At 35.4% G+C, this 14,871-nt stretch overlaps 1 long non-coding RNA gene across 1 annotated transcript; it reads left to right on the forward strand.

Moving 5' to 3' along the window:
• Window positions 1–1,306: 1,306 nt before the first annotated feature.
• LOC141544721 (uncharacterized) lies at window positions 1,307–14,871 on the forward strand. Its single transcript, XR_012482767.1, has 3 exons — window positions 1,307–1,374; window positions 11,091–11,645; window positions 14,556–14,871. It is a non-coding gene; the product is annotated as an uncharacterized LOC141544721 (long non-coding RNA).

A 14,871-nucleotide genomic window follows, 5' to 3' on the forward strand; every position in this document is an offset into this window, starting at 1 on the left:
AAGAAGCCACATTCTAAGGAGAGACAAAGGTACAGAGAGAAATGTGTGTGTGTGTGTGTGTGTGTGTGTGTGTGTGTGTGTGTGTTTATGTATATGTGTCTCTGGAAAGGGAAGGGGAAGATGGATTGGTCACATAGTGAGACAGCAAGACAACCAATGGAATTCTCCGTTGATTTCTACTCAGTGTCAACAGAGTGAGAGAAAGGCTCTTCCGTATATTTGATGGGTGTTTTGGGCATTATGGAAGATTGATGGGAACACTTGAATGCAAATCATACAGAATGGTTCGTGCTGTCATTGTCAGCTTTTTTTGTTCTTTAGTTCCAACTTTATTTCCAAGCTGTTGTTGAAATTTACTTGTTTTTGTTTTTCTTTTCATTTTGATGAGATTCTTATTTAGATTCTTTTAATTTGTTTCTGTCAGAAGAGCTCCCTCCTTCCTCCCCTCCACTCTACTCATTCTTTTCCTTCTGCTTTCATATTCCTTATCCCAAAAGTTATTTTTAAAAGACTCCTTATTTCTCTTAATTTTGCTTTGTTTCCCTTATTCTTGCTCCTTCCTTTTAAAAAAAATATTAGATTTTATCTATCAAATGAAATAATTTTTGTAAAATATTTAGCATAGTGTCTGGCATATAGTAAATGCTTCATAAATGCTGTTCCCTTTCCCCTATTCATGAAAGGTGCATTGAGGAACATGAGCTTTCCCTCCACTATCTGGTTGAAACTCTTTTGAAATTGATTTTTTAAACCCAAATGTAGAACTTAACATTTATTTATTCTCATTAAATTTCATCATATACAATTTGATGCATCATTCTCCAGGGGTAGGCAGATTGCCTATTTTTGTATAGCCCCTTGAGGTAAGAATGGTTTTTACATTTTAAAATAAAGTTTTATTGTATTTTAAAATGTGAACCATTCTTAGCCTGGGGGCTGTACAGAAACAGGGCTGTTGGCTGTAGTTTGCAGACTCCGCAACAATCTATCCTGTCAGTGTCTTTTTGTCTTTGCTTTCTATCATCCAACATGTCATCTGTCCCCCCAAGCTTTATGTCATCAGCAAATTTTATGGGCATGTCAACTATGCCTTCAATCAAATCACTGACTAAAGATGCTAAAGAGAGAGAACAGGACCAAGGACAGATCCTAGGATCCTCCACTAGAGAAGTTCTCCTCAGTTGCTATAGGTCTTTAAGTGACTTGTTGAGCAGTTCCAAATTCTTCTCATTATATTATTAGTTAACAAAGTGAGATCTAGGAATTCTTTAGAGTAGAAGGTCTCTGAGGTCAAAACAGGGCATCTAGGTGGGGCCATAGTACACGGGAGCACCGGGAAGTCAGGAAGACTCATCTTACTGGGACACTTACCAGGCAAGTCACCTAACCCTGTTTGACTCAGTTTCCCCATTATTTCATTGCAGTAGGTAAGAAAACTCCCTCTTCCAACATAGATCAGTAGAATTATTTGGCAACTTAAGAATCTTAGATAGCATAGCTATGACCACAAAGTATAATATTATCTATAAAACTGATTTGGTTTGTCATCTCTGATGTGTAGAAAAAATTATTAGAAACAAACCAGTTTTTAATATTCAATTTTCAAAAGGTTAGGAACTTCATTCCTGAGTTTGTCAAAGGTTTATTTGCTGTCTCCCTTCTGTACCTTTGGCCAGGCAGTGCTCCATGTCTGGAATGGCCTTCCTCTTTGCCCCACCCCACCTCCCTTTCTGCCTTTTTTTTTTTTTTCTGCTTTCTGAGGTCACTATTTTTATACTTTGGTTATCAGAGAAAGAACATGAAGTGAAGAAAGCTTGCTTTGTTCTCTCTCAACCAAGAGCAGCTTTACCCACATTACTGAGAATTCACTTGGGCAGAGAAGGACAAGACAAATGACAAGAGATGGTAAACAAGCAACTTTGTTTTATATCAGCAGTCTGATTTAATGAAAACCTTCAAGCACTTCTCACTTGACTCCACTGCAAGGAATGAGCCAATCTCATTGGGAAAAAATAGTTGTTTTCTATTTGTCACATTTGTTTACACTTGGGACTATTTAACTTGATCCTCATAGAGGAGCTGGAGAGAATCACATCACTCCTGGCCTGGCCTGTTGCTGGCAGCAGGCAAATAAGGCAGAATCTTGTAGAATTCCCAGGTATTGAGTTTTTTTGCTTGTTTGTTTTTAAATTGAAGCCTAATTCTTGTCTTTCTAAAGACTTGTTCTCCTTTGTAGGAGAGGTACCCAATAAATGCCAGGTTTGAGGGAAAACCAAGGAGAGAGAAGTAGAACAGTTCTATTTCATTTTAGGTGCTTTTAAAAGAAAAAAAATTTTTTATTTTAACTTTTACTCTTTAGTGACCAGGTCCCCTTTTCAAGGCAGTAACTCTAAGGCCCTTGCATCTTTTTTTTCCCTCTCCCTTTATGAGTTATTTCTTATAACAATTTTTTAAAAGAAAAAAAATCAGAAAAATCTCTCCCTCTATCCATCTGTCAGTTTATCTATCCATCTGTCTGTCTTTCTATCTATCTACCTACCTACCTATCCATAGTTTTAAAAAATACCTGATATTACATGCAAAGTTACTTTTACCTCTGCAAAAAGAATGGAAGGAAACATTTTCTCCTATTTCTTCTTTGGGGCCATGCTTATTCCTTATTAATTTAAAAATATCCCATTGACATACTGATAAAACCTTGTGTATATTGTTTTCCTGGTTCTGATTTCTTCACTTTGCATCAGTTTGTGTTAGTTTTCCCATGCTTCTCTGTATTTGTGATGGCCATTGTTTTTTTATATCATAATACAATGTATTTTTTTTTCATTTTATTCAATATTTCTTATAGAGCAATAATATTCTATAACATTCATATACCATAATTTATTCATCCACTCTACAATTGATGGGTATCCACTCAGTTTTCAGTTCCTTACCACTGCAAAAAAGTACTGCTACAAACATTTTTGCACATGTGAGTCATTTTCTCTTTTTAATGATCTCTTTGAGATACAGACCCAGTAGAAACACTGCTGGATCAAAGAGTATGAATAATTTGATAGCCTTTTGGGCACAGTTCCTAATTGGTGAGCTGAATTTCTTACGAAGAGCTGGTTCAAAGCCAATCTCTGACATGTAATAAGATGTATGATTGTAGGAAAGTCCCTTAAAACTCTCTGAACCTCAGGTTCCTTATCTATAATAAGGGGACTTACTAATACCTGTAATTTCTACCTCATCATGTTGTTGTGAGACTCAGATAAGATTATATATACTTTGCAAATTTGAAAGTAAATGAATTAACACTTGTAAAGCTCTTAGCACAGTGCTTGGCATATAGTAAACACTATATAAATGTTAGCTATCATTATTCTTTTTTTTCTTCTTTTTAAAATTAATTTTATAATTTTTTGACATTACATATACATGGGTAATTTTTTTTATATCATTATCCCTTGTATTCACTTCTTTTCCAAATTTTCCCTTCCCTCCCTCTACCCCCTCCCCTAGGTGACAGGCAATCCCATACATGTTACATGCGTTACAGTATATCCTAGATACAATATATGTGTGTAAAACCAAGTTTCTTGTTGCACGGTAAGAATTGGATTCAGAAGGTAAAAGTAACCTGAGAAGAAAGACAATAGTACAACCAGTTTACACTCAATTCCCAGTGTTCCTTCTCTGGGTGTAGCTGATTCTGTCCATCATTGATCAACTGGAATTGGATTAGCTCTTCTCTATGTTGAAGATATCCACTTCCATCAGAATATATCTTCATACAGTATCATTGTTGAAGTGTACAACGATCTCCTGGTTCTGCTCATTTCACTCAGCATCAGTTCATGTAAGTCTCTCCATGCTTCTCTGTATTCATCCTGCTGGTCGTTTCTTACAGAGCAATAATATTCTGTAACATTAATATACCATAACTTGCCCAATCATTCTCCAATTGATGGACATCCATATCATTATTATTATTAATTATGCAAGGCACTGAGCTTTCAAAGACAAAAATAATATAGTCCCTGCCTGTAAGAAGCTTACATTTGATAAGGATAAAAACAAAGCAGGTACAAAGTAATTTTGAGAAGGATAAATAAGTTAGTTTTAGGTTCAGTTAGATATCATGGTGATTTGAAGAAATTGAGAAGGAAAAGTAAGAAGTAAGTGAATTCTAGACATAGGGGAACATTGTGCATATACATAATTTAAACCTGTCTAGAGACTGTGGTTGTTCTCTGTGGTCTGGTGGAGATTTGGTCTCTATCCTGCAACATGGCTTGAGTTATATTCTGACCAACTCTTAAAGGTCTCAACCACTCCATTTCTTCTAAGATAATTCTGCTATAACTCCAAAAGTTATGGCAGAGAGGTCAATGCAAAGAAAAGTTGATCCCAACACAAAGGTGGAAGAGGCAAGTTGATCAGTTAAAAAAAAAAAAAGAAGAAATGCAGGAAGAAGATACATGAAATTTTGCTAGAAAGTTAGGTGAAGGACCTTGTGTGCCAGACTAAGAAATTTGCTTGAAACATTTCATGCCTTTCCTCACAAATAGACCCTCAGAAAATATGTATCAAATTCAAGGAATCCTGTGGGTTTGTACCCACTTTGATTAATAGGTTTCCACCAGTATATTTACTTTTATCAGTCAGAGAGAGGCTATATTAGTTATGACTAAAAATTTAAATCCAATGGAATGACAAATGAAGAAAATATTTTTTTATTTTCAAAACATATGCATAGATAGTTTTCAACATTCACCCTTGCAAAACCTTGTATTCCAAATTTTTTCTCTCCCTTTTTCCCATCCTCCACAAGGAAGCAAGTAATCCCTATATGTTAGACAAATACAATTATTCTATACATATTTTCGCAATTATCATGCTGCACAAGAAAAATCAAATTAAAAAGGAAAAAAATGAGAAAGAAAACAAAATGCAAGCAAACAACAACAAAAAAGTGAAAATTACTATGTTATGATCCACTTAGTCCTCATAGTCCTCTCTCTGGGTGTAGATGGCTCTCTCCATCACAAGTCCATTGGAACTGGCCTGAATAACCTTGCTTTTGAAAAGAGCCATGTCCATCAGAATTGATCATTGTATAATCTTGTTATTGCTGTGTACAATGTTTTCTTGGATTTGCTCATTTAGCACCAGTTCATGTAAGTCTCTCAGGCCTCTATGAAATCATCCTGTTGATTGTTTCTTATAGAATAGCAATATTCCATAATATTCATATACCATAAGTTATTCAGCCATTCTCCAATTGATGGGCATCCACTCACTTTCCAATTTCTTGCCACTACAAAGAGGGCTGCCACAAACATTTTTGTACATATGGGTCCTTTCCCCTTTTTTATGATCCCTTTGAGATAAAGGCCCAGTAGAGACACTGCTGGATCAATATTTGATAAGTTTTTGAGCACAGTTCTAAACTGCTTTCCAAAATGGTTGGATCAGTTCACAACTCCACAACAATATATCAGTGACCCAGTTTTCCCACATCCCCTCCAAAATTCATCATTATCTTTTCCTGTTATCTTAGCTATTCTATGAGGTAGCTAATGGTACCTCAGAGTTGCCTTAATTTGCAGTTCTTTGACTAATAGTTATTTAGAGTATTTTTTCATGTGACTGGCAATAGTTTTCATTGAAGAAAAGGTATCTTAATACACACAATGGGTATACTTTCCCATAGATTACCATACCACTTGTGGCAGAGGTCACATATATGGCCAGAGAACCTGTATGAAGGGGCACAAGCAAGTTCTATGCATGTGGATAGAACAAATATGTTGAGGTCACAAATGGGGGAACACATGTGGCTAGGATGTAATGGTAAAAGGGATAATGTATACATGTACATGTATATGTATATGTACATTCTAATGGGGGAAGACAATTCATCAAAAGGAGCTGAAAAGGGGGAGGAGCAGAGGGAGGGAAGAAAGCTAAAGCTGTAAGTGAAAGGATATTGAAGTCTAGAAAATCAGGGGCAGAATAAATATGAAAGGAATAAATACAAATTAATTCAAGATAGCTTGTAAAGGAAAACACTAGGAGTTAATAAGGTCGGGAAAAGCTTTATGCAGAAGGAAGCACTTGAACTTGGTATTGAAATCACCAAGATTCAGTGAATAAAAATTCCCTCCCTGAGCACAGCTAATAGCTTTTTGGGTTATAGTTAAGGTCAATAAATCTCCAATCAGCCAGACATCTCACAAAAGCTAGCAGAAACATCTAGAACTAAGAGTAAATTGATTATTTTGACCATATGACATAGGCTTTGGAGACAAGAAGAGCCTCGTTCAAGTTCCACCACTGACATATCCTAAGGAGCCTGGGGAAGTCATTTGATCTCTAAGTAACTCTAGGTATCTCTCTTAAATTAGTTATAGACAAATTGATGCCCTGACATTGGAAGAAAGGAATTTTCTCCTTTGAGAGTTCCACATGGCAACAAATCATAGAATCAGTCCTCATCCTATTTCTCTGCAGTTTAGGGCCTTAGGGTCTTAATGTCTGACAATCATCTGACTTAGGAATAGAAAATGACTTTTTGACTATGACTTGGGATGTCTGAAACCCATTTTGAGGAATATACTCTTTACCCCCTCAAAAAAAACCCCAACAACCTCACAGTAATTGCCAAGGGTTGGAGTCAAGAAATAATTCTTGGTCCTAAGATCTTTCTTCACTGTAAGGTAGTTGAAACCAGGAGTAAGAACAAAAAACTGGATGAAGGTCAGAATTAGCCTCTACTCTTTTCCCACCATATTATTGTCTCTGTTATGCATACCTGCTATGTTGATCCTGTAAGCCAAAGATGCAGTGAATGATTTTGTAGTCTTCCATGCCCAATCTCTAAGCCCTCTATAATGTCTGCTTCAGCTGCCTTACAGTGTCTTAGAGCCACAGGTGAGAGGTGGATGAGGTGGACAGCAAAGGTGAAGAGCAACTCTGTAAAGGGCTCTACAACCTTCACACTAGTGGTAGTAGTCTTCCCTTAACATACCCTACTCCTCAAAGTCTCTCTGAAGAACTCTGGAATTGATCCTGGGAGACATTGGTATAGGACTGCCCCAAATGACATGCCCTCATCAAACAAGGTGCTGTACTCTCTGAGCAAAACAAAATTGAAGCAGTTCAGAAGAAACATAAGAAGTGTAGATTTAGAAAATCCACCCCAAATGTTCACATGGACTATTTATGGTAAGCATCTGTGATAGAGCATTCAGATCTCATATTTATTTATCTCTGTGACATACATAACTTGGCTCTAACATAGTGATGTCATTTTTTGTCCACTTGAAAAACAATCACCATGGAGATGACATGGTCAGAAGTATACTTTAAGAATATTAACTTGGTTGGAAATTGAGGGGATGCCCATCAATTGAAAAATAGTTGAGTAGATTGTGATTTATGAATGTTATAGAACGCTATTGGTCTATGAGAAATAACAAGCAGATGGCTTTCAGAAAAACCTGGAAAGACTTATGCAAACTGATGCTAAGAGAAGTGAGCAGAACCTGGAGAACATGGTATACAGCAATAGCAACATTGTGCCTTGATCAGCTATTATAGACTTAGCTTTTCTCAGCAATACAATTCCAAAAAACTCAAGTTGGAAAATACTATCCACAGAAAAAAGAACTATGGCGTCTGAATACAGATCAAGGCATACTATTTTCACTTTTTTGTTTGTGTTTTTCTTTTTCATGGTTTTTCCCTTTTGTTCTGATTCTTCTTTCACATCATGACTAATGTGAAAATAAGTTTAACATCATTGTACATTAAAAATAGAATTAAAATGGATTTTAAAAGAATATTAACTTGGTATCTGGGGGTAGAGAATATTAGAAATGGAAAATAGTAGAAGCAAGAGAAAGCAATTAGAAAGCTTTTATAATAATTCAAGCAAGAGAGTGAGAGGGCGTACACTAGAGTAGTGACTGTAAGTGGAGAGAAGAAGAAAGATAGAGGGGAGATGTTGTTCCCTAAGGAGGCAGAATTAACAAATCTTGGCAACTAACAGGATGTACTGGTTAAAGGACCTACTAACTCGGAAAGCTAATTATTGAATTTTCAGAGTGAGCATTTATGCTTTGGAAATTGGCAGATGCTACAAATTATGCTTACTTTATAGCTTTGTTGATTATCTAAACTTAATAAAATGATAGGTGAAATGTTAATAATGCAGATTAAAATCAAAGGTGTTTTTTCAAGAGAGTTTTAAAATTAAATTACTGGGTGATTTGATGGGATGTTGTTACCCTTAGTAGAAATAGGTAAGTTTCACAATGCAATGTATGTGTCAGAGAGAATTTGAACCTGGGTATTCTTGGCTTCAATACAGGCTTTTAATTCCTTACACTAGGCTATCTTTCATCTTTTCCCACAAAAATCTGCAAATGTTTGTTCAATAGATTTTTAGAGGATGAACTGGTAAGGGGAAGAAAGACTAATAATAATAACCTAACATTTATGTAGTGTTTTTCCCTTTCTTTGTATCCTCAGCACTTAGCATGATGCCTGACATTTAGTAGGTGCTTAATAAATGAGTTGATTGATTAACTGCTTTAAAGTTTGCCAAGTTCTTTACACTTTAAAGTTCTTTTGAGGATCACTTATATTTGATCCTTAAGATAACTCTTGGAGTTAACTGCTTTATCCCTTCCATTTTACAGATGAAGAAATTGAGGCAAGCATTTTTTTTTTTTTTACTATGCGCAAGTACTTGATACATAGCACTAAAAGTTAGCTATTATTACATATTTTTTATTGGTAGAAAAGTAGAGAGAGGAAAATAAATTTATTAATTAAAAAACCAACCTCTGCTATGTGTTACCTGTGTTACCTTTTGCAAAACAATCTCTATAGACCTCAATTTCATCATCTATAAAGGAAGATTTTGGAACAGAAGATCCTAAGGTTCCCTTTATCTTTAGATGTAGCATCCTCTGATCTAAAGCAGAGTTATTTTAAAAAATTTTTATTATAGCTTTTTATTTAAAAGATATATGCATGGGTAATTTATCAGCACTGACCCTTGCAAAACCTTCTGTTCCAACTTTTCCCCTCCTTCCCCCCGCCCCTCCCCTAGATGGCAGGTAGCATAATACAAGTTAAATATGTTAAAGTATATGTTAAATACAATATATGTATAATTATTTATACAGTTGTCTTGCTGCACAAGTAAAATCAGATATAGAAATAAGGTAAAAATAACCTGAGAAGGAAAATAAAAATGAAAGTGGACAATAACGGAAGGAGTAGAAATGTTATGTTGTGATCCACACTCCTTTCCCATAGTTGTTTCACTGGATGTAGCTAGTTCTCTTCATTACTGAACAATTGCAACTCATTTGGTTCATCTCATTGTTGAAGAGAGCCACTTCCATCAGATTTGATCCTTATATAGTATTGTTGAAGTATATAATGATCTCCTGGTCCTGCTCATTCACTCAGTATCAGTTTATGTAAGTCTCTCCAGGCCTTTCTGAAATCATCCTGCTGATCATTTCTTACAGAACAATAATATTCCATAACATTCATATATCACAATTTATTCAGCCATTCTCCAATTGATGGGCATCCATTGAATTTCCAGTTTCTTGCCACTACAAAAAGGGTTGCCACAAACATTTTTGCATATACAGGTCCCTTTCCCTTCTTTAAGATCTCTTTGGGATATAAGCCCAGAAGTAACACTGCTGGATCAAAGGATATGAACAGTTTGATAACTTTTTGAGCATAGTTCCAGATTGTTCTCCAGAATGGCTGTATCTATTCACAGTTCCACCAACAATGCATCAGTGTCCCAGTTTCCCCACATTCCCTCCAACATTTGTCATTATCTTTTCCAGTCATTCTAGCCAATCAGAGAGGTGTGTAGTGGTATTGTCTTAATTTGCATTTCTCTGATCAATAATGCTTTGGAGCATCTTTTCATATGGCTAGAAATAGTTTCAATTTCTTCATCTGAAAATTGTCTGTTCATATCCTTTGACTATTTATCAATTGGAGAATGACTTGATTTCTTATAAATTAGAATCAATTCTCTATATATTTTGGAAATGAAGTCTTTATCAGAACCTTTGAATGTAAAAATGTTTTCCCAGTTTATTGCTTTTCTTCTAATCTTGTCTGCATTAGTTTTGTTTGTACAAAAACTTTTTAACTTGATATAATCAAAATTTTCTATTTTATGATCAATAATGATCTCTAGTTCTTCTTTGGTCACAAATTCCTTCCTCTTCCACAAGTCTGAAAGGTAAACTCTCTATGGTTTTCTCATTTATTTATAATCTCATTCTGTATGCCTAGCTCATAAACCCATTTTGACCTTATTTTGGTGTATGGTATTAAGTGTGGGTCAATGTCTAGTTTCTGCCATACTAGTTTCCAATTTTCCCAGTAGTTCTTGTCAAAACAGTGAGTTCTTATCCCAAAAGCAGAGGTCTTTGGGTTTATCAAACACTAGATTATTAAAGTTATTGACTATTTTGCCCTGTGAACCTAACCTATCCCACTGATCAAGTAGTCTATTTCTTAGCCAATAAAATATGGTTTTGGTGATCGCTGTAAAGCAGAGTTCTTAACATTGTTTGGGTCATTTAGGTTGTTTGTTGTGTGGCAGTTTGGTGAAGCCTATGGACTTCTGCTCAGAATCATATTTTTAGATGTATAAATAAAATCCATTGAAATATAAAGGAAATAAGCAATATTGAAATAGTTATCAAAATATTTTTTAAAAGTTGACATATCCCAGATTGAGTCCTTTACCTTTTTAAAATTTTATCTGTCTATTTATTTATTCACCTATTTATTCATTCATTCATTTATTTATTTTGTTGAGGCAATTGGAGTTAAGTGACTTGCCCAGGGTCACACAGCTAGGAAGTATTAACTATCTGAGACCAGATTGAACTCAAGTCCTCCCGACTTCAGGGCTGGTTTGTTGTTGTTTTTCTTAATTTTAAATAAATATTTATTAAGCACATATATAAGCTAGGCACTTTTTATTTCACTGGATCCTCACAATAATTCTGGGAGGTAAATGTTTTTATTTCTTTTTACAGATGAAGAAACTGAGGCAGACAGGGATTAAATGATTTACTTAAAGCTGTACATCCTGTAAGTGTCTGAGGCTAATTTGAAATCAGAATATCCTGACTGCAGATCCAAGATTTTATCCACTGGAATATCAAGTTGTCTCTCAGCTCTGTAGGTTCTTATATGAAAGTGACCAGAGGCTGTTGGTTCTCTGAGCTCAGCAAAGTCCATCAGCCATGGAATCCAGTGCTGTACCCAATTACTCATCTTTTTTACTGAACTTCTCATGTTCACTGCTCCAGTGTTGATCTCCTTTCCTCCAAACAACTAGGGGACTTTTATAGTTTCCTGATGCCAGTATTGTATGTTCCCATGACTCACTCTCTCCTCTGCCCACTTAACATTTATGTTAATTCTCTAATCCTTACTATTTCATGTCAGGGATTTCTCTATCAGTGTCGACAGCTAGTCCTTTATAAATGAACAAGCAGTCTTCTTTGAGTGCTGCTGTGGCCAAACAGCTCATCATCTTCAGATGAGCCTTGTCATAGGAGAAATATCTCTTCTTGTGTGCTCAAGTGGTAAGTAATTGCTGCTGTAATAAATGTACCACAACACAAAAATTATGGAGGCAAATTTTCTCATTCTTAAGCCTAAATTCAGGACTCAGGCAAAAAGATAAATCCAAACCCCAATTAATATTATAACAGGGCCTGATACACAAATATCTGTTAATAATAATCATTATTATTATTAACAGATGTATTTTTTTGCACATTGCAATCCTGTATATTCATCTTAGATCAAAAAACACAGATTCATAATCCCATGTTGCCTTCAATATCATAAAAGTTAAAGAAACAGAATCATAATTTCATATCTAAGCAAATCTAATTAAACATACTCTATAGATAAACTAAATTATGCTATAGATTGAACTATGTTTAGAAGGTTCACAAATAGTTTAATTGGGGGGTTTGAGATTTAAATGTCTGCCAGGAACAGTTGAGACTCTTCCTCTAGCTTGTTATCTAAATATTTAAGTCTTAAGCCTTTAATAAACTTTCATATCCATTGGGGCAGGGTTTGTTCAGGTGAGGTTAATAATAAAAGAAGAGAGGTTTTCAGTTAACCAAAAGTTGCAGAAGGAATGGAATTAAGCTTCAAATCATAAATTTTAATAGAAGGAAAGAAAATCAAGTATCACAAATTCCCACTACAGCCTTTGTTCTTTGAATGAGCAATAGGAAATCTGTCACTGGGATTGTGCTTGAGGCTTTTATATTACATGTAGCATGTGTAGATATATACATATATATGTATACATGCATTCAGAGATATAGATATTCAGTTAGAATAGATATCAAGGCTATTCTATTCACTACCTGTGGAATCAAATCACTGATGCCCTCTGGGACTCAGTTTCCTTACCTAAATAATCTCTAAGATCCCTTTTAACTCTCAATTCTATGCTGTGAGTGTTTGTGCTTTCTTGTCTAGGTCTTAGGTTGTTAGGAGCTCTCAGAAAGGGATACAACACATAGAGTTGATCTCTTGAGTTTCTGGGTCAGAAGATAAACTTTATTCTGTGGATCTGTATTCCTTAAGGATCTAGCAATATAGTAAGAAGTTTAGGAAATACTTTTTAATTGATCAATGGTTGTTGACTCTAGGACATTTTAAGACAAAAAGAAATATGCATCATTTATCAGGTGGGCACCAGCATTTTAGGGATATGATCTTATACTTTTCATATTAACTGCAATACTCATTCTGGTTGCAGGAATACAACAGATATCAGTACACAAACATTCAAATAGGCAATCGTTGTTTCAAAAGAGCTTTAATGAAACACACCTAAAAACTCATACCTTAACTCAAAAACTACTCAATTATAGTGTATAATAAAAGATAAAAAAAATTATTAAAATCTTAGGGTATCCAATAAAATCCTGGTTGGGCAATCTTTGCAAATGCAAAGGAGGTATTTGTGTATACATACATACATACATACACTGGCACACATATACACATCCCAGAGGAGGCCTTACATATAATCCACATAGTCTCTGGGAGTCCCCATCTCCTCCTGGCACTGAGGAGTCAGGTTCTCAGATTATGGCTCTTGAATCCTCTTAGGATCTATTTATGAGGGGTTGGGGAGAGAAGCCATTATAATGCTCTAATCAATGGTATGCTAATAAATATTTAATACTAGGCATTCAGGGGTAAGGGGGGGAGGGAAGGGACTATATGTAGGACAAATTTTTTTTGTTTTTATTTTCAAAACATATGCATAAATATACAGTATATATACACTATATATTTATACATAATAAATAATTAACAGAGAGAAGGGCATTGGAATTATGACAGGTTGAAGAAGCCTTTCTGTAGAAGGTGGGATTTTAATTGGGATTAAATGAAGCTAAGAAGGTCAGTAATTGAAATAGAGAAAGGAGAAAGTTCCAGGCTTGGGAGATAGCCAGAAAAAATGCCTACAGCCCAGAAATGGAGTATCTTCTGGATTTCAGTTTCCTCACCTATAAAAAGGACGTAATAAAACTCATCCTATATATTCCACAAGGTTGTTGTAAATGTTAAAGAACTATTTAACTGTTAGCTGTTACTCTGAGAATAATGAAAACACTTAGCTCCATGATAATCTTCTTTGCTTTGTTTCCTCATGTGTAAAAAGGGGATAATAATGTTTTCTATAATTTATCTTACTGAAATAAGCCATTGAGATCTTATTCAAGAGATACTGTACAAAATGCTACTGTATTAGGTGGTAGAGATAGAATGATGAGCATGGAACAGAAAACTTGCTTTCTAGTGAAGGAACTCAAGAGAATCTCACTGTGCAGACTGCTGGGAGCCAAGAAGCTGAGATGGGTGGGGTTATATTTATATACATAGACTCCCTCCCCCCATCCTCACAGGAGGATAAATCTGCCCAAAACAACAAGAAGAAGTGAATTTTAAAGAAATGACTAGGAGCTCCTGATTTTGAGCTTTTATCTGCTTGTATTTCAAAGTGCCTTGGGAAATGGCTTTTATTTGGGGGAGGGGATATTTTATTTTATTTTTTATTTTATTAATTTTATAATTATACATTTTTTGACAGTATATATGCATGAGTAATTTTTTAATAACATTATCCCTTGTATTCATTTTTCCAGATTTTCCTTGGGGAGGGGATATTTTAATAGATTTTTATTTGATGGATTGTTTTGCTTGAACCTTCCAACTCTAAAAAATCCATTACATCAGATGCAGAATAGTAACCCAGACAGGCAAGAATGCTAATAACTAATCCAGGTCTGGTGTGGGAAGTCACACCTGAGCCAAGCTTTGTAGGAAGCTGGGGGAGGGGGAGATATTAGGTGGGGGGAGAAGAAATGCCTTGTGGATGTTAGGTTAGAGTAGGAGTGAAAAAAGAAGTCTTATCAATGTTTTCTTTTGTATTGGAAAATGCTCATCGCCCAAAGGACAGTTGTCTGATCTGCTGAGTTTCCCACCTTGGAGAGAGATAAAAGTTGGCCTGCGGTTTGGGGTGTGAGTGCCTGATTACAGAGCCAGCATCTTCTGAGGCAGCTGATATTTTGCTTTTCCGGATGTCCTGTGCTCTTTTGCTTAAAGTGAGTCATCCCTGCTGATTGCTGGAAACCAGGTGGTTCAACCGCTTATGAACTTTCTCAGAATTTCCCAGCTCAGTCAGAAATTGAACTTCACCATGTACTGAAAGATTTAATTCTGCCTGTTTTGTTTCCTGCACCATCAATAAAAGCTCTTGACCTCTCTGAA

Source organism: Sminthopsis crassicaudata, chromosome 5 (assembly GCF_048593235.1).
Source record: "Sminthopsis crassicaudata isolate SCR6 chromosome 5, ASM4859323v1, whole genome shotgun sequence".
In the NCBI taxonomy this organism is placed as follows: Eukaryota; Metazoa; Chordata; class Mammalia; order Dasyuromorphia; family Dasyuridae; genus Sminthopsis; species Sminthopsis crassicaudata.